The sequence below is a fragment of the Lolium rigidum genome, chromosome 5, assembly GCF_022539505.1.
Source record: "Lolium rigidum isolate FL_2022 chromosome 5, APGP_CSIRO_Lrig_0.1, whole genome shotgun sequence".
Classification (NCBI taxonomy): domain Eukaryota; kingdom Viridiplantae; phylum Streptophyta; class Magnoliopsida; order Poales; family Poaceae; genus Lolium; species Lolium rigidum.
Window position 1 is genome coordinate 214,684,545 of NC_061512.1, and position 7,145 is coordinate 214,691,689.

The 7,145-nt window shown below is 39.8% G+C and overlaps 2 long non-coding RNA genes across 2 annotated transcripts; both read left to right on the forward strand.

Annotated features, from left to right (window-relative positions):
- Positions 1–226: 226 nt before the first annotated feature.
- LOC124653306 lies at positions 227–2,014 on the forward strand. Its single transcript, XR_006987863.1, has 3 exons — positions 227–319; positions 1,769–1,879; positions 2,001–2,014. It is a non-coding gene; the product is annotated as an uncharacterized LOC124653306 (long non-coding RNA).
- Positions 2,015–3,176: 1,162 nt separating this feature from the next.
- On the forward strand, positions 3,177–6,374 carry LOC124653305. Its single transcript, XR_006987862.1, has 5 exons — positions 3,177–3,237; positions 3,520–3,611; positions 4,943–5,027; positions 5,367–5,564; positions 6,221–6,374. It is a non-coding gene; the product is annotated as an uncharacterized LOC124653305 (long non-coding RNA).
- The last annotated feature ends 771 nt before the right edge of the window (positions 6,375–7,145 follow it).

Here is a 7,145-nt window from a genome sequence, read left to right on the forward strand (position 1 = left end):
GTGCTTGTATATAACTGCAAGTTTGTCGTATCGCTGAATTCATCTCTCAAAAAATTGTCTCTTCAATATATTAGTGCCCTTTTTGCGTGTTCATTGTGTGGCCCTGAATTCCTGTTTTGATCGCAGGGGGATGTTCTCGTGGAAATTCATTTGCTCCACATGTACTGCATATCAACCAGGGAGCGCCGTGGCACGTTGGCTGGACCATGACGAAGCCGATGTAGCCGGCCAACTAACCATGACCCTGGGAACTTGACGGACGTTGGCGTCCTCGGGGCCTGGACCGTCTACAAGCGCCACGAGTTCAGCCTGAAACCAGGTGAATTGCCCCTTGCTGCAGTGTAGAACGTTGGTGATATTGTTCATAATTTTCCAGCATTTCAGTCGGATACTTGGTGACAAGTTTTATTGGTTTATCTCTGTGGGTTAAGTGGAGCCACTCTGGAGTCCATAATATGAGTTCGTCTTCAAGAAATTTGGGAGATGGATAACAGATGTTGTTGAAGAATGCTGCACTCTCATACACTTTTGGTGTTCACATTTAACAAGGACATGTGCATTCAGAGAACCATGTCTCATTCAATTTTAATTAAAATTGACTAGTCTTTAGAAATATCAGAGAAACATTGTATAGTAACTGAATTATATTGTTCAGTTTAGTTACAACTCTACATATTATTGGGGTGCTAGCTTTAAGTTAGTTTTCATTTACTCGGATAATCTTCGGTGTGTTTTTGTGTTTTGATAATTGTCCATGGTGTACTGCTTATATGTTTAGGGGCATGATACTATGTTATTTATCTAGGTATCTTCTCAAATTGTATATTTGTATACTTAAGTGTTTGCAGATAAACTTGTTGTCTTCTAGCTTGCTTTGCGCATAATTAATGTGCTTTTTTCATTGGCTTGCTGTGTACATATAAGTGCCAATGGTTCATGCGATCATGTATGCAGAGATGCATTTGCACTCAAATATGATCAGTTTCAGTCAAGATATAATTTTTATATTCCAAGTGTGTAGCTACTGTGTGAAAACGTTGGCTGTTCCGGTGTGATCCACGGGTGCACATTACATTGTTTGATTAAGCCCTATTTACATTTTGCGGCAAGCAGACTGAGCAGGAGCAGCTCGTCGGCTGGTGGCGACCACAGTGCCGCCCACGCTAGCGTTGACACCACTCTACACGCCCTAGTGCTCGGGCCTCTCCGCCGCCCATACTGACAGCTGGGAGGCGTGCAAATTACCCCTGCCCCAGCGATGCGCTTAGTTTTACGCCTAAGCATACACTTCGCAATGCTTTTCTAAACCATGGTCTGTAATGACTTGATCTACCTTTGTCACTAGATCATTGATAACTCATATAATTTTTTGAGTTATGTTGAATCTATTGAGCCATTACACTTGATGCTCTTAATTAATTCCAACAAACACATTTCCGTATCGGTTATCTTCCTTGTTGTATGCTGCTGAGAGATCGATTTGTTGTTGTTTTTGCCCTGTCTGCGGTGTAGTGTAATGAAAATTGTAGCTAGTATCCATATATCTTTTGACTTGTGTCTCGGTCTGTTTAGTACTCTAATGTTATTTGCGATGAATTGGCCGGAGTGTGTAACCAAGCCTTTCTTTGTTGTGATAATAGAGTTGGCGAAATGCTCCTCTCTGATATCCTTCTTTCATCCTCTCTCTACATGTGTGTCTCGTAGGTAACTTTGTTTTTTGCGGGTTTGCCTCCCAAGTAAGTAATCAGCTATTGATGTGCTATTTCAGGTGTTAGAAGGCATCATCAAAACTGATTCGTCATACCAGTACCCATACATTCGGAAGGGATAAAGCAAGATAGTTAAATTACCCGAGCCACATGGAATTGAATTTGTCATGGTAAGGAGCACCTATTGTGCTATGTTATTTTAAGTTTCCCATAATTTTATATCTCGTAGGGTTCTTTACGGTATTTTTTATGTTCATCAAGTTGATTAGCACCCTATTTTGTGTTGTAAAGATCAACATTGCTGCCTCTTTTCATGGAGTCAACAAATCTGGTGGACGGGGGCATGTCTTTGGGAATCAAGATGGAGAAGCTTTGTTCAACGTTTTGGGAGGACTTTGACAATATTCAGGGTGCACTCCAAGCTGAGATTATGGCAGCAAGGAAGGCTATTATCATCGGAATTAACCTAGGTATGGGTCTTTGTTCGTGAAACATACTCCGGAGGCATAAACCTTTGACCTCTCTCGTCTCGTGTGCTGATGGAAAACATTAAGGATGGCCAGGAACGACTTTTTTATATCACGTACTAGTTTTAATTATTGTTATGCTTGTGTTGTCCGATGCCACTTCCGGCTTCACCTACTTCGGCTTCGTCTCTCTCGTCTCGCGTTAGTCCTGGATGGCCCTCGGCTTCACCTACTTCCGGCTTCATCTCCGTCCTGGCTGCACGGTATAGGTGTGATTCTTCTTCTCCCCTCTGTCTCCTTTATGTGCTATGTGATTTAAAAATTCTATCATTTTTGCTGCCCAAGAGTCGCACTGTCAATGCTTTAGTGCATGATTACTCTGACCATTGGAAATGGCCCTGTTCACGACTACACCTGTTTTATATCATTTATGAACAATTAAATTGCACAATTGTCTAGTTTCCTCTCATATTTGGATACACCCAGATAATTGAAAGCCACCGTGTTGCATTACAATATACAATCTATTATTGTACTTTTAACTATCAAGGTGGCCACCCAGAGATTGCTTCCTTCTATGGATGCTCCATAAAATTTAGCGTTACGAGCTTTATGGATGGTTTATATAATTTCTTGTCAGAACCTAAACATGGTATAAATGACACTGGATGGTTTTTTTAATTGAATGGTTATTTTGTTTAGTTTCCCTAATTACTATATATAGCGATAACTGATATATAGAACCCCGCTTTGCTGAGGTGCATCTGTTCTGTGTTAGCTATGTTCAGCTTTACAGGCTCCTTAGCTGAAACATGAATTATATTGTCCTGGTTGATGTGTAAAGCAGTACCTAGGGATCGATGTTATTGGAGGTGGAGAGAATTCCCCCCTTATCCGGCCTCTTTCTATTTCAGGCTGTTGGCACCAAGGGGACCTACTGCAACAACTGCAGTCTCGGCCTCGGCTACAAATCCTGTCGGTGAACCAAGTACACTCGTATCTCTTGTCGACGTCTTCTGACGACCACATCCCCAACAAATTGATACGAGTAACTGAAAATGGTTGGTAATGTAATCCTTATTAAATCCACCATATTTTAACTCCGTGTCAGCATGGTGGTTTGATAAACTCAACTAGTATGCGTGAAGTGTCTGATGCCGATAAATAAAGTGAACTAGTGATTGATGTCCTCTATTTATATTACTAACAAATCAGTGGTTGTATAAGTATTTTCGGTAAAGTGAACTAGTGATTGATGGTATTTTACTTGACCAGTGATGTCTTCTCTAGTTGCTCTTCTCCCATAATGTGTATCTTATATCGGTGTTACTTGATTTCTCCAGCTATGTATATAGAACATGGATGGCTGAATATACTTTTATGCTAGGCCAAGTAGCAAACGAGAAGCAGAAAATCCAAGGTCTGAATTATGTAGGTAATAAGTTGCTACTACGCATGCATATGCTTTTTGCACTTAGTGTATGTATTTGATTATGAATCTGATATCTTTGGGACAAATAAAAGATATAGTATGTATCTTGTTTGCATTGTTCACAACCAATTCGAGTTACAAATTGAGTTGTTGTTTGCATTACTGTTCTATTGTGATCCGAACACAGATGTTAATTGAAAATTTGTATGTACAGGTCGCTGGGATAATGTCTATTATCTAAAATACTCCCCATATGAAAACATCTGATGCAAAATAGGTTGTATTCCCTTGTTGTTCCGTTGTCCCCATATATATGAAAACATATCAAGGAACCAGAAAAGTGAATAATCAAGTAGTTCTTCCTATCATCTTTAGAAACTATTATGTGTTATCATGCTTTAGACAATCATGTTTTCAGATCTCCACTACTTTGTTGTCATCTGTTTCACCTTGTGGTGAATGGAAATCTGAGGAAACATCATTTTCTCTTCTGAAATTATGCTGGATCTTGTTTATCATAGGTTTGTTTGCATTTGTGCACACTTGTTTCTCATAGGTTTGTTTGGATGAGCGAACCTTTCTTTGAAAGGTTTGTTGTTTGCCCTTATGAGTTCACTGTACATTCTTCTCACCTCATATTAGTATTGTTCCGTGCTTCCTCCTGTGTATGTGTTGTGCAACAGTGAACTGGCCTTGTAAAAGTGATAAGTCTGGATTACTAGACATGGCTATGAGTAGGAGAAAAATGTCCAGCAAGTAGTGCTACGCATCTATTGGATAGCTGCTTTGGTGTTTTCTAGTTGAGAATTTTCCACTGATATCAGCAGCATGTAGTTTTGACAGAGACACACACTAGATTTGTTGTTGTGTGTGCACCATTTACTACTAAATTTTTTCTCGTTCAAAGAAACCTTTACTCTTGCTACTATATTTTTGTAGAATCTCTTGCTGGTACTTATGGTGTCGCTAACCTGAGAAATGCTTACTAAAATGAAGACAAACTCAAACCATTCAAAAACTATTAAACTGATCAGCTCCTACTTTTGTTGCATAGAAAGACTTCTGACATGTTCCTTCTCTGTGTCCGATCAAGCTTATACTTGGTGGCTTCTGTGATGTTTACTAATATGAAGGAATACTCACAACATTCAAAATTGTTAAACTGAGTGCCTCCACTTCTAATTTTACTTGGTCTTAAGTCCATTTTTGTCAGTTATACTTTTGATTATGGTTTGACACTTCTAATTTGGTTAGATTTTTTTTCTCTATTTTGGCCTCTGGCATTATTGCTTACTGTTTCCCCCTCCACATTAGCTATTTGGGTTGCTTGGCAGGGAAACTGGAGGGTCCACTTCTAATCTTGGCTTGAAGTCCATTTTTGTCGGATACACAAAGTTACTCGTTTCTCTTTCACATTAGGTAAAGGAAGACTTGGTCATGGAGCACTTTCTGTATGTTTGCATTTCTCCCATGTACTTGTTAATTGTGAGTTCTGAACATGAGTTGGACTATTCTCCTTCTACCATTGAATTATGTTCGATTTTGAAAACTTGTCGACTTGACCATATTGGATCACTAGAGGCTAATGGACATTATCCTTATGCTAGCACTAGAGATGATTATCACAACTCTGATTATTTCCTTGTACTTCCAATGAACACATATCTGCGGCTCGAGATAACTGTACTTCTAAAAGATTCGTTTCAAATTTCTATCCTAGAGATATTTTTTCCCTTATCTGGCCTCTTTCTATTTCAGGTTGTTCCTGCTGCAAGGGTGCGTTGTGTGGTCAAGGCCAATGGAACCTGCTGCCAGGCGTAAGTGATCACCTACAACAGCAACAACTGCAGTCTCAGCCACAAATCCCCGCTGGTCAGCCTCGGTCCACATGGAGCTGCTGCAGGCGTCTTCTCACGACCACGTCCCCGAGCAATTGCTATGAGTAACTGAAAAAAAGTTGGTAACGGATTCCTTAAATCCACCATATTTTAACTTCATGTCAGCATGGCAGTTTGATAAACTCAACTAGTATATATGCGTGAAGTGTATGATGATGGTAAATAGAGTGAACTAGTGATTGGTGTCCTCTGTTTGTATTACTACTTACAAAATCAGTATTTGTGTTAAAGTAATTTGTATATCGCGCTGATAAGTTTATCTCATTTCTTTTTGAATATGAAAATCAAGTTTGAATGCGATGTGCTAAATGTGTTGATAGTACAGCAGTCCTTCCTAAACGTGTTGATAGTATAGTTTTATGGCGAATTATGTTCTGTTGTTCGTTTTAGAGAACGGAAGAAGTTGTTAATATGACGTGATTGACTGGCTATTGATTGCCGTGTTGTTGTTATAACTTTTGACATGTGGCATAGTCACCTCAGTACTTGATGCATTGCAAAGTTCCATTTTTATGGCTTGTTTGGCTTTATTGTGGGCATGATTTAGCATGTACTTTTGGTTTTATCTTGGTTGCTTTATTCTGGTTGTCTTGCTTTCAATTCAGGTTTATGTGTATTCAGTAGCTATGAAGGTCGAGTATGATTCAATAACTATGTTCTCTATGTATGTAAATTGCATGTTTTTATATGAGTGTGATGTTGGTGATCTTGTAGGTGTATCCCGATCCACAGAAGATTGTGCAGCACCACAGGAACGATGAAAGGTTACGGTAGACGGAAGAAAGAAATTTGAGTGTGACCAGCTTCGTCGGCATGTTGAGGAAGAGGTTATTTCCGTACTAAAATGCGCACTCCAGGGCGTACCTTTTTTCATGGTCAGATCTGAATTCATGACATGTTCTTTCAACAAACCGATTATAAGAAGGCTAGGAAGGAGTAGTTGTCAAGCCGCTCATCTAGAGATGCATCTTCCAGGGGCTTCTCGAGAGGCACGCCATGCGGAATGGCTGGCTTCGCTAGAGGAATGGGTGGTGGTATGCCTCAGGGAATGGGTGGTGGTTTTCCTGGAGATGGAGGTGCACCTGGTCCCGGTGTCTGCATTTGGTGACCCTGAGGTCGCTGCGGCTTCAAGATGGTATAGTTTCCCTTAAATAGTTCCTCCACTTCCTTTACTGTGCAGCTCCCATGTTAATTTAAATAATACTATGTTATGTGCTGTCTGTTGGGCCCCCTTTTTATAGTTCTAACTTTTGGCACCTGGTATAGTTCATCAATACATGATGCATGGCCAGGGGTTTCTTCATTTTTATGGCTGATTTGGCTTTGTCATTATGGGTATGATTGAGCTTTTAATTTAACCCACCTTGTACCAATTGGAAGAATATGCTCTAGTAATGCATATTTACCACAACTTATCCTACCAGCGAGATTTATTCCCCACCAGATGCGGCAGCCGTTTTAAACTTCATATGCTTTTCCTTGATCATTTTAGACGTCTGGAATGTGTTGGTGATCCAATTTTTTTTGGTAACAACAGTGTGATAGTACCATGTTATATCTTGGTAGCATACCACCATCAATATTGATCTTCCTATTGTATATATCTCAAGACATATGAAGTTCTGCATCTTCTTGCTAC